Consider the following 25,025-nt stretch of genomic DNA (forward strand, 5'->3'; position numbering starts at 1 on the left):
CTGCCCTTCACCTCTTGATATGACCACTTTACAAGGTCCGATGCTCATTCGCATGTGCCTTTCACAATTCTTCATCAATACGATAATCAACACTAACTATGTGATTACTTATCACATTGCAAATCCATATCACATCGCACATTTCATCACATTTCCATATCGCATCGCACATCGCATCGCATTTCCATATCGCATCATATCTCCATATCGCATCACAAATCATTGGGTCATCGCAGTTTCAGCTAATCACAATCTCAGATCACAATTTCGGCTCATCGCAATCTCATCCCCTTACTGATATGCGATAAAGACTCGGACTAAACGGTAATCTGCGATGAAAGGTTTAGGCTCAATGTGAAATGGGATATTTGGAGGTAATGTGCAATGCTTCAACTGATAACCCCATTTATGTATAGAGCCCATCCACCATGAATAACACAATGTCCTAAAAAAAATCATAGCACCGAGACAAAAAGCACCTACCTTTGAGAAAACACAATGCTTCACTAAAACCTCATGCCTTTGCTAGACTTCTCTGGATTCTTGTCAATCCCAGGGTTCTCGGCTTAGTCTACAATTTCATTTATGAAGTTTCTTCTAGGAATCTGGATGTTCCAAAACCATCCATATGATTCTTCTTTAAGAACTGTAATCAGGTGAAATGCCCACTTTATAAACAAGAAACTAAAAATAAAACTATTTAACAAAGGCTTTCGCTATTACAATCTTAATTAATTATGGGTGAACAAAAACCTGTGAATTTCAACACAGATAACTAAGTACACAATTGTTTCTGTAATTAAAAGGATATGCAGAGAAAACATAGTTTTCCATGGGCTCTTGATGGCCTAATTTACATTACATTTCCCTCACTCTTGCTCTCTACACCCTCTCGTCCTCTCTCGAATCATCCCTCCAGAAAAGAAAGGGGAATACATTTATGTCCTCTCTAACAATCTCCTTCAGAAAATGAAGGAATTTACCATATATTTAGAAATCAAATCCTATCCTAATTGAATAATCTAAACTACTTGGCTTGATCTCCACGCAGGGAGGATCAACTTGCCACTTATTCCCTTTTCTTCTCAACATTTGCAACAAATAACTTCTTACATAATTTGCAATTAATAAAAATTAAGTAACAAACTTTTCCTCCAAATCCTCATTAGCCACAAGATTTGAACACACCATCACATTGATGGCTATGTCTAGATGCTCCTACATCACATCTTCACCTCACCCAGAGGAGTACCCCTACACTGTCAGGTCAATCACTGTATCGATCTAACCTCAGGCACACCACTATCTATTGGACCAATCTATTAATGTTTTATTCTAGAGAATGATGAAATCAAGAGGAAAATCCAAGAGCTATTGTAGAAAGGGTGCCTCAAGCTAAGCTCATCACCTGTGGGAATCCAATCATCTTGGTACAAAAGAATAAAAAAAAATTAATGCATTGTATTGACTATGGAGCAGTCAATAAGATCACTCTCAAGAATATGTATACAATCCCATTGATTGATGGCCTTTTGGAACAACTCAAGGGTGGGAAATATTTTAGCAAGATTGACTTGAAGTCCAGTTATCACCAGGTACCAACCGAACCATCCGATGTGTGGGAGACTTCCTCCAAATCCAAGGAGGACCTTTTTGAATGGTTGGTCATGCCTTTCGGGTTGATGAATGCCCCTGTAACCTTCATGCGGATGATGGATGACACCTTACGGCCCTTCACTGACTTATTCACGGTAGCTTACCTAGATAAAAGCCATATCTTCATCTAGAGTTGGTGAGAGCACATACACCCTATTCTACAGGTCCTCCAAACCTTGCCACAACACAAATTGTGTGCCAATTTGGAGGAATGCACTTTTGATATGACTCATGTTCAATATTTGGGGTACATCATTTATGAACAGGGTGTTTATGTGAACCCAACCATGATACAAGATATTCAGGACTGGACGACCCCAATTACTTTAACAAAGCTCCAAAAATTTATAGGTCTTTCTAATTTATATTCACTAGTAGAAAATGATGAAATTAGTGACTAGGTGACTAAAAATGTTAGTCACGACAATTATTTCAAGTGAATTACTACTAAAATTTAGCAATTTTAAGTGACTGAACTAAAAAATTCTGACTTTAATAACTAATTTAGTTTAGGGACAAAATCTATGACTAGATAATAAGTGACCACTCTAAAAGTGACTAACTAAAATGACTAATTATTCGAGGAATAAAATATATGACTAGATAATAAATGAAAAAATTAATAATAATTAACGTAAATGATTACTATAGTCCAAGAATAAAAATATGACCAAATAACAAGTACAACAAGTATATGAATTAATCATTTATGTTAGTAATTTTTAATTGTGTAACTCTGGAAATGAAAAATTGTAATTTTGATACGAAAGTATTTCAATTCACTACAGGGGTGTCTAAATCCATCTGCAGTGTTCAAATTTAGAGACAAAGGGGTCTTTGAATCCATTTACAGTGTTAAAATTCTAAATACCCTTTTGTCTTGAAATTTTGACACTGCAAATGGATATAGATATTCTAAACATCAGTTTGACCTTCCTTCACCGTTGGGGCAGGTCTCTTCTTCACCAAATCATCCAAGGAGGGAAAGGCCAATGGAACTTGAGATGGACAATCAAAAAAAAAAACGAGAGAAGGTTGTAACTTCTAAAACTTATGAAAACCCTAAGAAAGTCATAATACATTCCATGTCTTTCTCTAATCTCTAGGATGAAAGGGAAACCAGAGTTAAAGCTATACAAACCCAAGAAGAGTTTTTCATCCCCTCACAAATTGCCTCGGGCTCTAGGCTGGCTAAAATTAGAGGACCTGAACAGTGCACAATTGGAGCAGGGGTTAGGGCCTCTGAATCAATAAATGACTTTCGTGCCAAATTATTAACTTTTCTTTATAAAGACCATGTAGGCCTAAAATCCGAGGTGTGGTGACCTTTCGATCTAACTTCTAAATGCAAATGGATAAAATCCTTGCACTAGCTCGAATTTTGTGAAAAAACCCTTCTCCAATGCATAATCAACCAATTCCTCCTCCTTCATGTGGGACTGATAATACGAAACCAACATCTCATCTAGAAAAATATATTTGATGAGTCTTTGTGTGCCTTCAAAGGGTTATCACAATAATGATATTTATACTTAAAAAATATACATCATGCAAATAAAAATCTCATGGTCATCATTTAATCTTATTTTGCATTTTGACAAGGATATGAGATCCTGTCATTGTCCAGAGCCCGTTCACTCTTCGTAAAAAATATGCCTAGCCCTACTCATAAACTCCACACCCATTTCTTCGTTTGTAATTTTTCCATGGCCCTATAGGCTTTCTCCATAACTATTCAATTCCTCTCCCATGGTATAGATGTTGTGATGTCATCTTTAACATTTTGACTACATAAAAAATAAATAAACAAAAATGATAACTATAACTATAATTAATAATTAAACCGATCTAGATCCATCTTAACTCTGGATCTACAAAGCAAGAAGATGGAGGAATCAAATATTTCATAAGGTGCAAACATGAAAAGATAAAAAAACAAAATAGCTTGCAAATTCAACCACCTTTCTTTTAGATAAATGTTTATTGGATAACTTTTTAAAAAATTAAAATATTTATTATATTTGAATAATAATTTTTTTATATTATGGTAAATTGTTTGGGGCTTTTCATTTGGAATTTCATTTTCCCACTAACTAAATTTAAGATTTAAGAGGGTATGGCGAAGAAGGATTTGCAGGGTATGGGCAAGGATGATTGACAGGAAAACCAAGTAGATAACATTAGGTTAACAACAAAATAGAGGGTATGGCCAAGGAAGATTAGTGAAAAACAAGCAGCGAACATTCTGTCAACAAAAAAATAGAGAGAAAATTCATAGGAGGAGCCTTAACAGAACCAAATCCACAAAAACAGTGAAAGCCATGACCTGTTTTATATCCACGAGTCTAAAATTTTGAAGCTTTTGATCGTTGAGCCCTTGGCTTGATTTTTCATGTTGGCACTACCTACGATTTTGGAAGCATGACTAGGAGGACACGAAGCGGGAAGAGACAGGAGAAGACTATTTGGAGAGCGTTTCACTCATATAGCGCTAATTTATTGATACCACAACATACAAATTGTATATTTTGGTAATAGATGACCCTTTTATCTACCATGAATAGTCGAGGTACTCTGAAAAATGTTGGATTTTATATTTATGGAATGTTAGAGGCCAATTGAAGAAAATTTTTTATAACACATAAGAAAATGCTCTTATTCAGTCCTATTTATAAGTGTCTCATGGATTTTCTTGTGTGCATCCCTAGATAGAGAGTGAAACACCAACCTGCTGCAATATGCCCAACCTAGAAACTTAATTCTTTAACCGCTTATATGCTTTTGTAGGATAAAACAATCTTCAATTTCTTCCATTTTTGCCACACAACCTTCAGTTCCTACAAATGTTGCCATAGAACATTCAATTCCTCTTAAACCTTATGATAATCCTTGAAATTTAAAAATGAGATTACCTAATTCATTATTTTTCGTTGTTGGGCATGGATGCAGCTTTTATTCTCAACGTAAGAAATAACATCATCTATAGACATCATAATGCATTACATGGGATTCAAATCTACCCAACTTATTGCTTTGAGTGTTGATTGCATGCTACAACATATCTTCCATCCCTCCCTTGCCTCTTTCTCTATGCATATGTGTTCAGTGGCCAAGAAGAAAAAGCATCATGGTTCCCATTCTTCATTTGTTTTATCATACATGTTGACATTAGAGTCTCCTTGGTACCTTAGAAGAAAATGCACCCTTATTGGCCCATCTTTGTTCTTATCATGCTTCCAAGGTTTTTTCTTCATTTATTCCTCTAACCCATTAATTATTAATCATATATTTCGAGATTGTTTGACGAAATCTAAAAAATGATTACACACACCCACCTGCTAAATTCTCTTATATTTCCATGTCTGGTAAAAACCCTCTTTGGATCATCACTACCTACCAAAATCTTTATAGTTTTTAAATTTTCAAGTAATTTTAATTTTTTTCCTCCATCAAATAACTTAACTTCCTTTTTGGTGACTATTTTCATTCTTCACATATTTTTTGATTTATTTAACGTTTTTAGCTACCTTAAAAAATATTTCTTTGCATTCAATAATCAGTTTGAAAGAAATCCGAAAGTGGATAGTTTGCACAAGCTATTTAAGGAAGCATGGTTTCACAAAACTATGAAATACTTGATCAAGATTCATGGCAAGAGGGTTGTAATAGATAGAAACTTAAAAATGTTATTTTTTTTGTTTGGAGCTCTAGGTCCCTTAGACTGCTTGGTCTTTTGCGCGTCATTAAAATTCCTTTAATTCTATTCAATTAACTCTCTCTATATGGTGCATTGGATAGCTGATAAAATTTAATATGGGATCAAAGAAAGGGATGCTGATAGTGTTTATGAAAATAAATTACTTTTTCAGATTGCCAAAGTAGTGGGAGTCTCCACTTATACATCAAATTTGAAACACAAATATGAAGAGTTTAAAAGGGATATGGGAGATACCATATTGAGAATAAAAACGAAGTAGAGGCTTTGAAAATGGAAGAAGTCATTGCATTTCTTTGTTGTGTAGATGTGGAGGCTTCTTCCAAAGAGAGGGATAAGATATATTACGAGAAAATGCTATTTTTGGGAAGTCATTCAGTCCCTCCCTTACAATCCTTTTACTCTCCAATTTCTCGAGAGGTAATGGAAGATCTTGTTGAGATTTCTTCTTGTCAAACATTTGATAGAAGTTATATTGAAATATGGTTTGGAGATGGGCACACTACTTGTCCCATAAATAATAAGGTGCTAATCAATAAAGAGCTCATACTAAATATTTTACTCCGAAGGTATATAGAAGAGTGGAAGGATAGAAATACAATGGTCATAATAGCTTCATTGGAACCTAATGTGGATTGTGATGAGGAAAAGGCTGTGTTGTATGCTCTTAATGAATTACTACAGTTAAGTGAGGAGAAAGAAAAGCATAAAAAATGGATAGGATCAGAAGGTTACATTCGTATTTTAGTTTGCCTTCTAGGATGTAATAAGCCATTGATTAGGAACAAAATGCTAGCATTAATTTGTAGCCTGATAAAGGACACCAATCATAATAAGGTGAAAATAGCTGAGGTGCATCATGCTATTGATTTGATTGTTCATTCACTTACACGTGATATTGGAGAGAGTATTAAATACATGGAATTTATTTTAGAGCTTTCAAAGGATATGGTTGTGTGTGAACATATTGGAAAGTCACAAGGTTGTATCCTCCTCCATGTTACAATGTCAAATAGATAGTTCGAATTAGGAAATGATGATGAAGTGATGAGATTTGTTTGGGGTAACTGAACAAGAGAGGTGATGTGAGCATATCAAGAAGACCCAAACCAGTCCTTCTCATAGCACTATTAAGGCACGGTCAATGTGCATCCTCAAACAGAAAATGGAAATGGAGTTGCCAAGAAGGGAAGATACAATGCCTAGTGTGAAAAGGAAAAAAAGTGCTTACCATCCAATTACAATGCCTTTATAATTACCCAGAAATGTCTATGATGTGTGTATCTTACTCCTCATTACAACAATCATATTCATCATCATCCAGGTTTTTAGACTTACCCATTTCTTAAATCTCTATCCTCCAAATGTTCAACAAATTTTGAATTTATAGATCACAAAACATTAGATCCAATGGCCTCTGAAAATGTTTATTTTAGATTGAATGCTAGCCATACTATTTTTAAAGGTTTGACTTGGAGAAATTTTCTAATTCACAAACTAAGCCATACTATTTTTAAAGGTTTGACTCGGAGAAATTTTCTGATTCACAAACTAAGGTTTCTTTTACATGACTTCAGAAAATAAGGTTTAAGATTATTTTTCAACATTTAAGTAATTCCTCCATGTCATTTGTATACCTCTTTTTATAAGTATGTTGAAATTATATTAATTATACAAGCATCAATTAATATACTAAAAACACTCAACGGCTTTGAAAGTCTGATTCTAGTAGCATCTATGTTGAGCTATGTTTGGACAACTTGAAATCAAATGAAGTACATTTTCCAAGGGTTTTATGTCTGTTATTTAAATAGTGGATCGTTTTTGTCCAACTTGTGATGAAAGGCCGTGAATTTGGAGTTGGAGAAAAGAGCATTCTTCTGCCTAACAAAATTAGCCTCGCTAATGAAGGATACACATACCCCAAGCCTTCTCTTACAAAGAGATTTGTGGAGGTTTGCTACAAAAAGGATCCTAAGTTTGTAATTGTTTTCAATGAAACAAAATTTATGCCTCGATAGGAAGGAGATCTCACCATTAGTTACAATGTTGCACATGCCTTTGAAAGAAAATATTGGGCACACATAAAAATTTCTAATGAGAATCCTATTGGCCATTTCGACTTCTGGAAATTTTCCTATGAATAACAGAGGGAAGAATTTATTCAACCCATGAAGGGTGTATAGACACTAGAACAATGTCAGAGTGACTACATCAATGGAGTTGCAGGCGCATTCTACCAAGACATGGATTTCTCATTGTGAGGAGTTTGTGAGAAGGTACGAACAATTTTGGACCTTAATGAATGCATGGATAATAACCCAGTTTTCAAAAAGATAAAATATTGTTGTAGAAATGACACTATTCTTCCACCCATCATCGATCCAAGTAAGTATGAATCTTCTTTCAAACTTTAGGTTTGAAAAATCCCTCCAAATTTTAAGTGAACCACTTTATTTCCTCCTTTGAATTGGAAGACAAATGGTATACTTAAGCTTGATTATCAATGTGGGCATCCAAGGAGAGTAGACCCAACTGAATTTCCAGATCCTAGTGGGATGCAAAGGACTTTATCTACCATTGCTAGCTGGCAAATAGTCAACAACATCTCCACTACGATTGGTAAACCTTGTTGTTGTGTTTCATTCTCTACTTATTATTACGAGAACAATGTAAACTTTGAAACGAGAACTCATACAATTACCCATTTCATTGAGGTAGAAAAAAAGTCAACCGATTTTGAAAAGTGGTGGTGGAGAATACACTTCTTTTTTTTCGAAGCATATTTTTGACACTTCAAATTTTCTTATGTATGAAATATAAATATATGTTTTTAAATGTTAGTGATTTTCATGCTAATTTTGAAATGTGTTGATGCAACATCGACCTTCTCTTTAGAGGGCTTATTTTTTATAGTTTCAATTTTTTAATGTATTAAGTGTGGATATTTTTTTAAATGTTACATTTTTGACACTAATTTTTTTTGTCCAATTTTTTTTGAAATCATGATTACTTAACAAATTTTCTAGTTGTCTTATTTTTCTTTTTTTTTAACGTTGATTACTTAAAAAAGAAAATATAAATATATATATATATATCTATATATATATATATATATATATATATATATATATATATAGAAGACAAAAATAACATTAAAAAATGTTAAAAAAAAATAATCTCGTAATCCATAAAAAATTTTGGAAAAAAAAAATAAAAAAACTATAAAATTAAGTAAAAATAGAAAATTTTAAAAAATCATTAACAGAAAACTAGAAAAAAAAATAATTAAAAAAATAGAAAATTACCAAAAAAAATTAAAAAGCTACTAAAATTAAGATTAGGAACATTTAAAACTAAAAAAAACAAAAAAAACCTCAAATTAAAAATGAACAAAAAAAAAAAAACACAATTAAAATTTAAAAATTCATATATATTTTCAAATTTAAAAAAAAAAAAAAAAAACATTTAAGATATATATATATATATATATATATATATATATATATATATGATTAAAAAAAACATTTAAAATTTAAAAGAAAACAAATATATTTTTGATTTAAAAGAAAATAACATGTTTTTTTTAAATCTATATTTTTTATTTAGAAAGAAATATATTTATGCTACCCGTCAGCTGCTCGTGGGGGCGCAACCCTAATCAGAGGCAGACCAATTCCCAGAATCGGCCTATGGCTGCCCGTGACTTAAAATTTTAAATGCTTTTTTTTTTTTAACGAGAAAACATATATATTTTTTCAAATTTCAATTTTTTTTTTGGTTTTTCTTTTCTTTTAATTTCAGTATATTTTTGTTTTTTTAGGTTTTTTTAAATGCTTTTAATCTTAATTTTAGTATTTTTAAAAAAAATTCGGGTCTTTTTTTTCTAATTTTTTTAATCCAGTCCATTTTTAATTTTTTTTTTTGTTAATGTTTTTTAATTATTTTCTATTTTTACTTAATTTTATAGGTTTTTTTTTTTCCAATTTTTTTATGGTTTACGAGATAAATTTAGTTTTTTACATTTTTTTTTGAAAATATGTTTTTCTTATTATTTATTTCTTTAAATTTTTTTAAATTTTTTTAATTTCTTAATTCTTATCTTTTATAGGTTAATTTTGATTTTTTTTTAAACATTTCTATGATTGATTTTTTCTTCCTTTATTATATATATATATATATATATATATATATATATATATATATATATATATATATATATAGATATGTTTTGTTATTATTTCTTAACTCTTTTTTTTTGTTTTTTTCATTGTTTTCGTTTTTGTTATTACTTTTAATTTTATGTTTTCATTATTCTTTTGAAATTTTGATGTTTTTCAGAGTCATCAAAAAATCTTTTATGTCATTATTTCAAAATTTTGAAAATTTACCCTAGAAAAAAAAGTGTTATTCCAGCATCATTTTTAAAACATGTTGAAATATACCCTAGAAAAAAAAGAGTGTTTTTCCAACATCAACACTTTTCGTTTTTAGCACCGTTTTCATGTTTTTTTAGGGTTTTTTCGCTAGAGTTCACATTTTGAGTTTATAGTTCCCGTTTCAAAGTTTACATTTTTCGAGTCTATCATCACATGTGAAATCTATGCTTGTGGTTGTCCATCTTCAATAAATCCATCTTGTAGTCTAAAGGAACCAGATATGATCCTTCCTCTTTGACTCTACTTGTTCATTTCGAAAACCAGACTGCAAAATAAATTGCATGGGCTACGATGTAACATTTTCCTATACAACAACCACTACCCGGTGGTGATTACTGTGGTGTGATCATTAACTGGCATGTCTGTTATGACTATTCAAAGGGATGCAGTGCAATAATTACTTTTTTCAACTGGGGGCTCTAAGTTCACAGACTAGTTTGTTATTGTTGAGATGGATAAAGCCTTTGCTAGCTACCAAGATGTTTACTCTTTTCATGGAACTAAAGTGCCTAGGTTGAACAACACCCTATTCAGGCAAGGAAAAGAGGGATTGAGTTACTTGAATGGATAAACAAATGGGAGTACACCTTATGATCCAAGGATTCCTAGTAAGAAGAAGTCAGTGATTTCTTTCACAAAGAAGCTTACACCTAGTATAGAAGTTGTAGTTGGTGATGGCTATCCTACCAAACTATTTTTTAATGGCAAGGAATTCTCTCTTTCTGATTTTTTTCCCTTTTGGAGTAGGGCATGTAGTTTCTAGAAACTTTCCTCTACTTTTCCTAGAATCAACAATGGTACAGTTGTGTTGGAGGAGCACCTCCAAATTATCAAGGGTCCAATGCTATAAAGATGCCAATGAGTTGAAAAAAGGTACCAATATTGTGAAATTCACTACTAATTAACAACATATATGATAGAGTCCCAAGAAAACCAGCGGCACTCTACAAATCGTGGTGCAAAAATCAGTATGGGAGAGTGGGGATACCTATGCACTGGAACAATTTGAGGCCAAGGTGAAGCTGTTTGCAAGGTCTAGACTGAAATCCTCTAGGTACGTTGCTCCTATGGTGGTGGAAAAATTATTATGGGGGGAAGTTGTTGATAAGCCTATTACTGTAGAGTATGCCAATGATATCCCTGGAACTTCCTTTGCGGAACCCAATGAGAAAATTATACCACCATCATCTATGCCACAAGAGATAAAAATACATTAATGAAATAAACATAGGACAAAGAGGGATCTCGTAATTTCACTTTATTTTTTGGAGTCACACAACTCACTTTCTTTTTTTCTTGTATACTCATTTGACATTTCAAGAATATTTGAAGCTTGTACCGAATCCCCCATTCCAATTGTAACAAAATATTCATCACTGAGTCTGCACTCTTTTTCTTGTTGAGGTGGTCCTGATAATTCTTCTACTATTGAATTAACCATTTCCTTCTCAGAAAAAACACACCCATAATTCTTAAACAATTCAGGGTCTTCAGGGAAACTATATCTCTGATCCTGAATTTCCAACCTTGGCATGTGCTTTAACAACCATTTTGACTCTTGAGTTGCCATTTCTGATCCAAATTTGACAATTAGTTCCTCATCCCTTTGACCACCCAATGAGATCTCTTACAGAGGTAAACAACATCTTTCCCTGAATATGTCCCTAAATATCCACCTTGATGACCAATTGTTCTACCTTTAGTTTCAATAAAATAACTATCTAATTTATTGGATTTGAAACTCCATCTCTCCCAAAGAACATTAGCAAATGAATGAACACTATCATCAACATAATATTCATTAAGAACTTGAGCTTTATGTATGTTTCTATCTTCTCCAGGATTCAGGGAAAAAAACATTTCTAAGTTCAATTTACTGGTTGATGTCTCTGTATCCACTCTTTTAATGGTTGTTTGGCTTAAACACTAACTTCTAAATTGGAAGAGTTTGCAGTATTAGTCATTGAAATTGGAGTATTTTCATCATGTCTTATATCATTTTTCAGACAATTCCAATATCCTTTAAGGAAATAATCATTACCAAGTAAATAATTGGATTTGAAAGCCTCTGTCTGCAAGTCTTTCCAATTATCATTTTCTTTTCTACTAGAGAACTTGAATGAATCAAGGGACCTGTAAGATAATTCAGCCTTACAATTGGGAGAAACGTTTCCTGACATATCACATAAATTCTTAGTGCCCATAGTATGAGAGGACGTAGCCTCTTCATCACCAGTAGGATGCCTACCTTGAGAGTCATTGTTGAATTTCAATGTATCTTCTTTTTGGTGAAGAGCTCCAGAGATATCTCTCTTTGAAAATGTGTCACTAGCTGAAGTGTTATCACAGTTAGTCGAGCCCATTTTATGTCTTTGAGGATCCAAAATAGTAATCCTACCTTCTAAGGCATCAGATACTTGGTAACCATGCTCAAGATTCCTAATGTGACCATGTTGAAAATTGTCAGACTCACTGTTGCTTATATTACTCACCAAACTTTCTGCATTCCTATTCATTGATAGCTTAACATTTGTCTAGTCATTTGCATCTTTCATATTATTTTCACCAAGAAAATTGTTATAATTATCATAACTAGAAATTTTCTATAATTATCATACTAGTGTCACTCTCATTTAGCTTTCTATAACCGATTGCAAATTCAATATGAAAATGTCATCTGCAACTAGGATAAAAACAAACAAAATAATATTGAATTTTCACTCTAGTCTATGGTTTTTACATGATTCTTATATTCTGAATTCTTGTTTTATTTAAAATTTCCTCTTTGTGGAAGTTGCATTTGGAATGTTGGCTAATAAGACAATAGTTATGTCACTAGACGTATTGATGGTTTGAGGTGTTCCTTGTTGGAGGTGAAAAATGATCCTAATTTTCATCACTTACTCATTATGGTTTTATTAATTTGTGTCATTGCATTATGAGTAGTGTTGGATTGCATGTTCTTAAGTTAGATTTAAAGTTTAATGCCACAAATAGATCAAGCCTAGCCTGGATCCTATGATTTCCACCTTGTCTATTTGACCAAGTGTACCACCTTGTTGCAGCATGGTTCTTCTTTCTACACACTATGTCAAACACACCAAGCATACATTTGCAATCATTCCAAGTTTGTTGTTTGTCCAAGTGGAGAGGAATTTGTATTTTTGACCTAGTGTGCCACCTTGTGGAAGCATGATTCTTCTTTTCCCCACACTCAGTTAGACACACTGAGCATCCATTTGCAATCATTCCAATTTTGTTGTTCGTCTGAGTGGAGAGTCATTTCACTCCTTCCCACATGGTCCCCTTCCCACTCAAACATGTTGAAGGTGTCCCTCCAAAGATCCTCTCAACATTAGGTAAAGATTGGGCCATCCATTGCTAAAGGTGTTTTATACCAATGGGATCATTTGGGGCATGCTCTTAACAAAACCTTGCACCATGCCAGCTAGTATGATGGTTGCAATACCAAGACATGGGATCTTTCTCCTTATCTAGAATATAAGGAACTAGTCTAGAGCCAATTATACAAATAGCACCACCCACACTCAAACACACACACACACACACACACATGCACGGACTTCCTCACAAGTAGTAGCAACATATTCACCATTCCAATCATATATCAGCAAGGGAAACTTGAAGCCAAGACCTTTTACCTCTTGAAGGAAGAGCAAATATGTATGCAAGCAGCAGATTGGCCATGAGGGTTCTAACTTCTAACATTGGTCTATCTATCATCACCAGTGGTTCCCCTAACATTCTATGCTGAAATATTGATCTGCATGGGAAAATTTCATCAAGATCCTTCTTGATGACTGCAAATGTGCTTCTAATTGTAACATCTATAGCTAGGGGTTGTCTAATGGAGCATGCAAAACTATTTATTGAGTAGGAGGGGGGCTATCATGGGAATGTCTATTGATTCCTATTGAATTCTTATGGCAGTGTAGCGGAATTCACTGTGATTGGTCGTATGTTTTACTCCATTACAAATATCATTCCCAGTTGTAAAGAAATTAGTGATTCCAGTAGAATATATCCTAGAAATGATGAAACCTTTTTAAACAATTTCTTTCCTTGTTTGAGACAGTTCATGAGTCTCATGACCAAATAGGTGCTTCTTTGAATATAATTTACTCTTCTTTGAAAAGGTACAATTCCCCAAGTAAATTTCTTTCATGATAATTACAAATGGAACCTGGATATGCTTCTTAAGAAATTATTTCCTTATCTGTGAATTGTTGACTTTGATTCAGCATTTTCATTTATTTTTATTAAATTCAGGGGGTTAAATGAAGTAACTTTTGGATCTCTTGGAAACACGTAGGAGCTTACTTTGTGTTATTGAGAGATATATGCTCTTGACTCAGAAAATAGTGAATGTTGGATTTGGATACCTTTTCTAGATCTTGCTAACTGTGTTTAGTTCACAGGGAGCTGCCAAAGGACTTTGTTGTGGCTGGTACTACTGCAAAGTCACTTTATGGTGCATGTAACTCTATGTACAAGCCAGACATGGTTTGTATTTTTCATGAATACTTATTCTTGTGATCTGTCAAACTGATTTTTGGTTTGGATTATGAGGCTACAAATTGGTATAATTTTTGTTGTCATTGCAAAACAACATGACTAAAAATAAATAATTGGAAGTTACAATGGTCTAACAACATTTTAAGCAGTGAAAGGTAAACACAAACCAAGTAATACCTTGAGAAACATGATCTTTTTCGGCCTTGTCAAATTCTAGAAAAAGGTGCAAAGTATTTGTATCATTAATCTTCCACCCTTCTAATGTTGTACAAATCTCTGTAACTATCCCCAAACTGTTTGGACTGACATTGAATGATACATGCTTAATTTTGGAATTAATTTCACTTTCTTTTTGGAGTCACACAACTCACTTTTGGTTTTTCTTGTATACTCATTTTACATTTCAAGAATATATGAAGCATATACAGAACCACGCATTCCAATTGTAACAAAATATTCATCATTGTGTTATGAAACCAACTCACAAAAAGATAGAAAGCATAGATGAACGCCTTAGAAATAAGCCTCTTCGAGGGGGAAACCTCCTTTACATTACACAAATGAACAATTCTTGGATGATACAAATGACAAGACCTCCTTTCTATATATAGGAGTCTAAGGGGTCATAATATAATCATAGCTGACATAACAATAATAATGTAAGGGCACAATAATAACAATATGGGGACTACATGGGCACAATAATATAATAAGGGGGTTGTATTAATAACAATAAGGGGTTACACTAGTAGTAGAGGGACCTAACATGCCCCTCTCCTTCAAAAAGTGTTGTCCTCAACGCTTGAGTAGTTCTTGATGCTTCTGTACAAAATTCTTCTCCTCCCATGTGGAATATTCAACAGGTAAGTTCTTCCACTTGATGAGATATTCTGAAATTGATCGATTTCGTAGCTATCAGGTTCTTGTTTTTGTGACTGCTCCAGGTTCTAATATGATTTTTCCTTCCTCGTCAAGTTTTGGAAATATTGTTTGAATTGGGATCTTCTGCAACTTTTGAATGAGTGGCCACACGTCTTCATCCTTTTTCCATTCATCCCTTGCTTCATTTATCCAATCTGGTTGGATAAGAGAAATAGCACAAAACAATGCTTCCACATCCTCATCCTTTCTCGAGAGTGCATATGTAAGAACATTTTTCTTCCCTTTTTTGTAGATGATTTCAAATTCATAACCTAACATATTTGTGACCCATTTTTTTTGTTCTTCAAAAGATAATATTGATTCTAAAAAGTATTTAAGACTATCATGATCCATTTTTACGTTGAAGTGTCTTCCCATTAAGTAAGGTCATCATTTCTTAAGTGCATGTAGTATTGCCAACATTTCCTTCTCATAAATAGCTTGCTTGAGATGTAGAAATAAAAATACTCAATCTCCTACATGAAAACTTCTTTAACTGCGATGTTGATTTGCCTATTGTTTCATTCAATTCTGCACCAAAGTGGCATTATTGTTTAAAATTTGGATAACTTGTTGTTGATGCTCGATGTGATATTTCACTTCTTGAACATTTTTCTTCTTGATCTGTCCTTCTATCTTGATAGTTTGAGGAGTGGTAATTTCGGCCAATGCAACACAAGATATGGTCAGATTCATTTCTTCTTTCTTTATGTGCTTTTCACTTCTTGAACCTTTATCTTCTTGATATGTCCTTTTATTTCGAGAGACTGAGGAGTGTTAATTCTTGCCAATGATTTACAAGATACAGTCGGATTCATTACTTCTTTCTCTAGGGTTGGTTCCTGGTGTATATCCTCTTCTTTTAATGTTTCTTGATCATTTTCTTCCTCCTCTTCACAATCAATGTAAAATAATTTCTTCTCAGCACACTTATGACCTTTAATGCATTTGTTATTACAATTTTAAAAAAGTCCTTTTTCTCTTTTTTCTTCCAATTGTTGTGGTGTCATCCTTGTAGGTTGTGGAAGGCTATGAGAAATAAAACTTCCATATTTATAGTTGTGAGAGGTAGAATTCCTTGTTGCCAATAATTTTTCTTTCCACCTTTCTGGCCAACCTAAATGCCTTCTCAAGTGAATCAGGTTCCCAAAGATGAACCTCATGTTGAATATTATCCTTTAATGTCCCTATGGAGACATCAATCCTCTGTTTCTCTGAAATATCCTTTTCCATTATATTCAATTTTTGGAAGTCCTCAATGTGCTCTACCATTGAACAATTTTTTTTTAGATTTATCAATTTGCTAAAGAAGGTGTTTCTCTTTGTATCCTCATAATGTGCTATCATTTCCTCCATGACAATTGACCACGTAACAAGTGGTTTACGAGAAAAAGCCCTTTATACCGTAAAAATTGACCTGGTTCTAAATATGAAGATGCAATACATACCTTTTGTAATAGTTGCACCTCATGTAGATCAAAATATCACTTCATCTATAGTATCCAATTTACCGGATCCTTGCCATCAAACTTCCTCATATTGGCTTTTCTTGATCTTAGGAGCTCTATCTTGAAATGACTGTAACTCTGTAATTTTGGATCTTCCAATTATGAAATGGCGACCTTCTGTAGCCCACTGCATCCACTTTCCAATGCCACCAAGCTAATCAAAATTGGATTCTCCAAGAAAGAGTTATACACAATCTCCCAATATTACCTAATTATATACCTTTTCAAAAGAGCAAACTTGTATGAAGTGCCATGTGTCACTCTTCTAACCTTTGGATCTGAAACATATATATAGAAAACTAAATTTTGTCCTCTTTCTGTAACTTCTTACTAAATTTCAATCGGATGCTCAGAGAGAAAGTTATGACAATTTTCCCAAGGTCACCTATTTAAGATGTAATTCAAAAGTCTACAAAAACCATAACTTCCTCAAATCATATATCTAAAACTATAGCGAGACAAGACCTGAAATTTGGACCTGATGTTCAGAAAGATGTTTTCTCAAATGGTTTTTTTTGTTAGCTTTTGAAATGTCACATAACAAAAGTTATAGTGAAAATTCCAAGATGAGCATTTGGAGCAGCGAAACCCTAGAATCCAAAGCTCTCATACCAAATGTTATGAAACCAGCTCACAAAAAGATAGAAAAGATAGATGAACGCCTTAGAAATAATCCTCTTTGAGGGGGCAACCTCCTTTACATTACACAAATGAACAATTCTTGGATGATACAAATGACAAGACCTCCTTTCTATATATAGGAGTCTAAGGGGTCATAATATAATTATAGTTGACATAACAATAATAATGTAAGGGCACAATAATAAAAATGATGGGCTTCTATGGTGAACAATAATAACAATATGAGGACTACATGGGAACGAAAATATAATAACGGGGTTTTACTAATAACAATAAGGGGTTACACTAGTAGTATAGGGACCTAACACACTGAGTTTGCACTCTTTTTCTTATTGAGGTGGTCCTGAAAATGTATCTATTACTACATTAACCATGTCCTCAGAAAAAGAACAACCATAATTCTTAGACAATTCAGCTCTTCGGGGAATCTATACCTATTATCTTGAATTTTGAACCTTAGCATATGTTTTAACATCCAGATTGATCCTTGAGGTACCCTTTCCAATCCAACTTCAACAATCAATTCCTCGTCCCTTTCACCACCCAAGGAAATCTCTTGCAGAGATAAACCAATATCTTTACGTGAATATAACTCTAAATCTCCACCTTGATGTCCAATTGTTCTACCTTTAGATTTAGTAAAATAATTATCTAATGTATTTGATTTCATACTGTATCTCTCCCCAAGAACATGAGAAAATGAATGAACGCTATCATAAATGGTACCTTCACTAAGAACTTGGGCTTGATACATGTTGCTATCTTCTTCAGGAGTCAAGGCAAAAATAATTTACGAGTTAACTTTACTATTTGACGTCTTTGTATCCACTCTTTTATTGTTTGTTTCGCTTAAAAACTAGCTTCTAAATTTGAAGAGTTTTCATTATTAGTCATTGAACTTGGATTAGTTTCATCATGTCTTGTATCATTCTTCAAATTTATAGGCTATTGAATTAGGGAGAGAAAATTTTCTAGGTTTTCATGTCCATGCATTCTATACCTCTTTAAGTAAAAAACTAAGATAATTTTCACTTGCAGCAATTTGACTAAGGCTATCATTCACCCATGATTTGATGTGACTCTTGAACTTAAAATGGTTTTTTTGAATCCATTCTTCTCTTCACCCTAATTTGTCTCTTTTCATTCCAGTTTAGAATAGAGTTGATTGTGAGGGGTCAGACTCAAGAATGCATTCAATTACCTAGTTAGATACTTCGTTACTAGGACTCAAAAGCTAACACCCAGTGATGTTTGCAATTCAGGAGATATTATTCTCACCGTATCTCTATATGGTAGAGAGAATTACAACATATTTTTCAATCAAGATTCTGGGTTGACCAAATATGTTAATGCATAAAGCCTTAGCACAAGGGAATCAATAAAACTAATGGAAACACCAACAAGAATTTCCAACAGTTCACTGTCCTCCTTTGGATCTTGAGCATCAGAAGAAGCATCATCTGTACAAGAAGATAAAATGAATACCCCATCCCTCGCATGAAGATTCTTTGCAATGTTCACAAACAAAAATACAGAAAATACCAACAAAATTACAGAAACTACCAACAAAACTACTGAAACTACCAACCAGATTGAAAGGGATGAGTCAGAATTGTCAGAAAATTACCATGATTGTGAAGATAATTCAGAGGAAGAATAGTCATATGGGTTTTTGAAGAAGGCTTTGATAGCACAGATTCAGGCGAACAGGAAATTCCTAGCCCCTAGTGAGGAGGAATTCTTTTAGACCAAACCTATGCTACTAGTCCTAGAAATCTAAATTCCATTCTCTTTGGGCCCAACAGTGATTTCAAGCATGAGTTAGCGCAACTAGAGGGGACAAATAACCTTGTTGAAGGACCTTGGAGAAAAGCAGGGGGGAACCCATGAAAAGAGTGGTCACATACACCAAAGCTGCAACTAAACTGGTGAAGGTCGTCAAAGCTACAGAAGAACAAACTTATCTCATAGAAGATGGGAAGGTTTTTGCAGTATTAGCAAGTATAAGTACACCAGATGTTCCATATGGAAGTTCATTTAGGTGTGAATTTCTTTTCTGCATCACACCAGGGCCAGAAGTACCAACCAAAGAGGAATCCTCCCATCTTTCTATTTCCTGGAGAATGAATTTTATTCAAAGTACAATGATGAAAAGCATGATTGAAGGTGGGGTGAGACAAGGACTAAAGGACAGCTACCAATAGTTTTCCAAGTTTCTTTCTTAGTATGTTACACCACTGGATGTTTCATCTTTATCCTTTGAGAAAGAACATCAAAGATTAGATTTTCAAATGGATTCCCAATCAGAATGGAAGCTTATTGTTAGTTACATTGGGTTTTTTAACTTGGTATTTAGATTATTTTCTTTGGCATATCTCCTTTTCCACATCTTCCTGGCCAATCCTAGTGTGATGCAGGGATTGGAATTTGGTGGGCTAGATTTACCTAATTCTTTGGGAGAAGTTATTACATGTGGGTTACTTTTTTCTCCAAGTGGAGCATATTTTCAAGATGATTTCACATTTCATGCATGCACGGTTCCAAAAGGGTAAGACAATATGTCATTCGTGCTCTGATCCATTTCAGTTCCTAGAGATCTTATTTAGATAAAAGTAAGATTGGCAATTGTTAAAAAACATTTTGGTTTCTCAAACTTATTCATGGCTTGATTACAACTAGTGATCATGGAATTAAAGAACAGGGAGATGGATGGCTACTGAAAGTCACCCTAATTGAAGGAAATAATTTCTTTGTTGTAGATGCTACTGGTTATTTAGATCCATATGTGGTATTTACTTGTAATGGGAAACCCCAAACAAGTTCAATCAAACTATAGACACTAGATCCTCAATGGCATGGTAAAATGTCATAAAACTATCCAGATATTTTGTTCTTGAGATTATATGCTTCTCCATGCTTTTGTTCATGATTTCCATTCTGACTTTCATTCTCCAAATAATTATGCAGAAATATTTGAATATGATGCGACACAAGAGCCTCCTTCTATGATGGATGTAGAAGTCTTTGACTTTGAAGGGCCTTTTGCTAAGGCTACATTTTTAGGGTATGCTAAGATAAATTTTATGAAATTTACTTCACATGAGTTGGCTGATTTATGGATCCCACTTCAGGGAAGACTGGCACAAGATTTCCAATCGATGCTGCACCTTAGGATATTTCTGACAAATACAAAGGGTCTTGATGTGGTTACTCAGTACATAACAAATATGGAAAAGGAAGTTGGAAAAAAGGTATTCACCTTTCATTATTAAATCTCAAGTAGATAATTTTCTTTTCCTTTGCATACATATAGTTCAATGTATTACCCTATTTCTCTGGACATCAGGAGAATGATAAACAATTCTATTCAAATTTACGAGTGCTCACCTTAGATGAATTCAACATTCCAGAAGCCATTCTCACTTCCACGTGAGGAGTTTCTGATTAATGTTTTTTCTTGCTACTTAGAAGGTAAAATGCCTCTTCAAGTATCTATGCCTCACCTAGATACATTTGCATGAGTTGTTGCAAATAACAGACCAGAACATGGGTCTCAAGTGAATTTATGTTTTATAGGGTCACTTATTCTTATCTGCAAGGATGTTAGGTTTCTATGCAAATCTCTTTGGACATAAAACCAAATTTTCCTTCCTGTGGGAAGATATAGAGGAAATAGTGGATTTACCTCCTTCCTTAGCATCAATGGGTAGTCCATATTTGGTCATCTTCCTTTACAGAGGTAGAGGCCTTGATGCTAGCCATGGTGCAAAGTACACAGATGACAAAGGAAGACTCAAGTTCCATTTTCAGTCCTTTGTTTCCTACAATGTTCCATGAAGGTACACATTGAGTTATTTTCTCATCGTAGCAACCATACATTTTCCTTTATCACTTGTGAAAATGGAATAAGTAATATTGGATCATTGAAATAGGATTAATTTGCATGAATTCCAATAAAGAAAATTGAAAATAAAGAGTGGATGTGCATGAATTTGAGACAAGATAGTTTTGTATTTTGAACAAAGATTAAAATATCTTTCTTGTTTGATTCCTACGAAACTACAATTTATATGTAAGATAGGACAATCATGGAACTCTGGAGGAATAGGTCACTGAGTTTGGAGTAGAAGATGAAAATAGTAGAGGATGAAGCACTGATAGATTCAGGGGATCTACAAAATTAAGGTTTTGGATATTTTTTTGGGCATTGAGGAAGCGAGCATGAGTAAGGTCCATTCACAAGCATTACCATTTAGCATGAGTATCTAAATTCATGAGGCATTACCCTGTGAAGTTATCATTATGATATTTAGGATGTTTCAGAAAAAGTTCAAATTGTTTTGTTGATGGTTTGTTTTGGTAAGATCATGCTACATCATTGATCTAATAATCAATGAAACTCAACAGCCCACGGAAAGTGACTCTTACTACTTCAATATTACTCGTTGATCATAAATACATACCTACTGATATTGTTTTTACAATTCCTAATGACAGGTTGAGTCACTCATGGATATGACGGGGGTCACTTAGACGAACATATAATGGAGAAATCTCATTGTCTGAACTACAGAACCACAACATGGGGAATTTACAAAGAATAATATACCAAAGATAGATCTGGTACAAGTTCAATAGAAATGTTTTCGGGTTTGGTGTAGAGATCACAAGTATCCACCAAAAGTTAAAGCTTGATAATGGAAATGGTTGGATTATTGATGAAGTTCTTACCCTTCATGGTGTGCCTTTTGGAGACCATTTTTAGGTGCTTCCTCATCTCTTTGATTGTACCCATTATAATATCCTCCGAGACAATAATAACTACCAAGTAAATAATTGGATTTGAAATCATATACTTGCAAATCTTTTCAATTGTCATGTTATTTTCTACTAGAGCACTTGAATGAATCAATGGACCTAGAAGACATTTCACCCTTACAATGAGGAAAGACTTTGCCTCAAATATCACATACATTCTTAGTGTCCATAGTATGAGAGGATGTAGCCTCTTAATCACTAGTAGGATGGCTACCTTGAGAATCATTATTGAATTTCAATGTACTGTCCTTTTGGTTAAGATCTCCATAGATATCTGTCTTTGCAAAGGTGTGAGTAGCTGAAGTGTGATCACAATTAGTCAAGGCCATTTTCTATCTTTGAGGATTGGAAATGGTAACCATGCTTAGTATGTATCATTTGGGCCAATTCGAAAGTCCTTTCTTTCAAATGTTTAAAAGAAATAATAAGTCATCAGGTGTTGATTAAAGCATGATTAAGCTTGTTAGGACCCTACCCAAATTCCTCAAGTATTTTCCAAGCAACAAGGCTCAAGATGCTAGAGCCTATATCATGAGTTTTCAGTTTTGGTTAGGTGGATCCCTAGAGAATATTGAAAACTTCTTTAAGATGATTGTTGGGTTGTATGTGCCTTCTCTCAATAAAACACAATTGGAGTTTGTTGATCTAGTCATTTATTTGGACATAAAAACATGGTACCCTTTGGCTCCTTACATGTATGATGATGTTAAAGAGTATTATAATTGGTATGTTACTAGAAAACATGCGAATTAGAAACTCAAAAACCTAAATGCACCAGTCATTGCTATCGCCTTGCAATGAAGCCATATTATTATTGGTGACGATAGTCACTATGTGGCTGTTGTGATGGAATTGGAAGCTAGAGGTTAGGTGCATTAATCCTTTTCACCCCTGTAGAGCGTTTCTTGTATGATCCAATAACAAAGAAATCTATTGTATATTTTTTTATTTCCTTGACTATGTTTACACTTATGGGTGGGCATGTTAGACAGGATCATCCTCATGCTATACAAATCTTTGTCCAAGATTGATGTTCCCTACATTGTGGCCTTGCCACTAGTGTTCCAGACTACAGAGGAATGGATTATCAACACTTTGGGATTGCATCCAATTCAGGTTGCATGGCAGGTTTCTCTTCTTGAGCTTGATGGTGGTTTGGAGTGATTGTTTTCTCAGGTTGATGCAAGAATGGGTAGGTTTCATTGTTTTTCTTAACATTGTTTCAGAAAGTTCATCAATTAGATAATATGTTAACAATATAATCTGTCTAAAATTGTTAACCTTGTTGTGAAACTCAAATTATCATTACATCGATGTCAGAATACAAAAATAGGGGTCATGGTACCATACACTTATGTACGATCAATTTTTCTCTTGAGCCATTGTAGGTGAAGTGAACATAAAAATTTGTTTCTAACTTCCTTATATTGATATGTAGGCAACTCCCATGCATGTAATAAGTGTTTTGAATAACTTTGTAGAAGGGATATCAAGTGGGCTCATATAAATAAAATAACAAAGGTGATCACGTCAAAATGTCATTTCAATTTTTTTGCATGTTACAACCTAATTGAGATAATTGAAGTTAGGTATAATGAAAAAATTCACTGATGAAATATATTATTATTTTCATGTTTGTAGGAGGACAAGAAAATAGTTGTATATTTATTTAGCTTCCCACCTGACAAAGCAAATGTTGGCACTGCAACCTACCTCAATGTATTCTCTTCAATTTCCAGTGTATTACATGAACTAAAGACAAATGGATATAATGTAGAAGGTTTTCTTGATACTTCTGAAGCACTGATTGAAGACATAATTCATGGAAAATAAGTTAAGTTCAACAACACAAATATTAATATTGCATACGAAATTAATGTGAGAGAGTACCAATAGCTCACACCTTATGCTAAGGCTTTGGAAGAAAATTGGGGAAAACCTCTAGGGAACCTTAATTATGATGGGGAGAACCTACTTATATATCAAAAGCAATTTGGAAATGTTTTTATTTGAGTGCAACCAACTTTCATATATGAAGGCGATCCAATGAGATTTATTTTCACAAAATCAGGAAGTCCACACCATGGATTTGCTGCTTATTACTCATTTTTGGACAAAATATTTAAGGTTGATGATGTCTTGGGTTTTCAAACTCATGGATCCTTGGAATTTATGTCTAGAAAGAAAGGGGGTATGAGTGATGTATGTTACCCCGACAGTTTTTTTACCTATATGTTTCTGAAGAGAATTCTTTGCCATTTTTTCTTGTGTACTATATTTAGAAGATAAAATGACTTTGGTGGTGGGGTATTTTCACTTGCAACTATAGTCATGAGTGATCTTATTAACAAAGATCCAACTTGCTATTTTGTTCTAGATGCTATTGGTCTACTTAATGCTTTTTGGATGCCATCATGGTTGGTCTCCTCCCTTCTATAGATGCATTACCTTGTATACCAAAATGTTTGTATGCTTTGTGCTTTAATAAAATTGGTCTTGAAGCTATTAATGATCATGGTTCTCTAAGATGTTTTGTGAAAATTTTTACATCAAAAACCTACTTACTGGCTTTGGTAGGTGACACTCCTGGGTTCTTATCATCTGCCTTGGATGACCTTATGTGACATTCTGCTTCTTTGAGGGGCCTTCGCATGGATGTATTGATTGACATCTTAAATAATATTGCAAAACTTGGATCTGGTGATGAAGTGTCTTCCCTGCTGCAAGAATATGTCAGCTCTTCTCTCCTTGCTCCCATGGAGACTGATTTAGAACATAAAATAGTTAGTT

At 33.8% G+C, this 25,025-nt stretch overlaps 2 pseudogenes; both read left to right on the forward strand.

Moving 5' to 3' along the window:
• The first annotated feature begins 3,772 nt into the window (after positions 1–3,772).
• LOC149157213 (C2 and GRAM domain-containing protein At1g03370-like) lies at positions 3,773–21,686 on the forward strand (annotated as a pseudogene).
• A 900-nt stretch (positions 21,687–22,586) lies between these two features.
• Positions 22,587–24,524, forward strand: LOC149157214 (magnesium-chelatase subunit ChlH, chloroplastic pseudogene; annotated as a pseudogene).
• Positions 24,525–25,025: the final 501 nt, after the last annotated feature.

The sequence above is a fragment of the Pinus tabuliformis genome, chromosome 5_2 (genome assembly GCF_031772625.1).
Source record: "Pinus tabuliformis cultivar Carrire ecotype Pingquan chromosome 5_2, CPIR1, whole genome shotgun sequence".
In the NCBI taxonomy this organism is placed as follows: Eukaryota; Viridiplantae; Streptophyta; class Pinopsida; order Pinales; family Pinaceae; genus Pinus; species Pinus tabuliformis.